A 782-nucleotide genomic window follows, 5' to 3' on the forward strand; every position below is an offset into this window, starting at 1 on the left:
TGTCATCTTGCTTAAAGTGTTACTCTGTTTTTAACTTAATACTCTAGATGCATGCTGGATAGCGGTCGATGAGTGGAGTAATAGTAGTAGATGCAGAATCATTTCGATCTACTTGTCACGGACGTGATGCCTATATACATGATCATGCCTAGATATTCTCATAACTATGCTCAATTCTGTCAATTGCTCAACAGTAATTTGTTCACCCACCATAGAAAACTTATGCTCTCGAGAGAAGCCACTAGTGAAACCTATGCCCTCCGGGTCTATTCTCATCATTTCAATCTCCATCACTTTTATATTGTTTTGCTATTTACTTAGCTTTTATTTTTTACTTTGCATCTTTATATCAAAAATACCAAAAATATTCTATCTATCAGATCTCACTCTCGTAAGTGACCGTGAAGGGCTTGACAACCCCTAATCGCGTTGGTTGCGGGTAGCTATCGCTTTGTGCAGGTACGAGGGACTTGAGCGTGGGCTCCTACTGGATTGATACCTTGGTTCTCAAAAACTGAGGGAAATACTTACGCTACTCTGCTGCATCATCCCTTCCTCTTCGGGGAAAAGCAACGCAAGCTCAAGATGTAGCAGGTGCCTTGGGAATCCCCAAGCTTAGGCTCTTGCCACTCCTTATTCCAAAATCCATCAAATCTTTACCCAAAACTTGAAAACTTCACAACACAAAACTCAACAGAAAATATCATGAGCTCCGTTAGTATAAGAAAACAAACCACCACTTCAAGGTACTTTAATGAACTCATTCTTTATTTATATTTGTG

This window comes from Triticum aestivum, chromosome 3A (genome assembly GCF_018294505.1).
Source record: "Triticum aestivum cultivar Chinese Spring chromosome 3A, IWGSC CS RefSeq v2.1, whole genome shotgun sequence".
Taxonomy (NCBI): Eukaryota; Viridiplantae; Streptophyta; class Magnoliopsida; order Poales; family Poaceae; genus Triticum; species Triticum aestivum.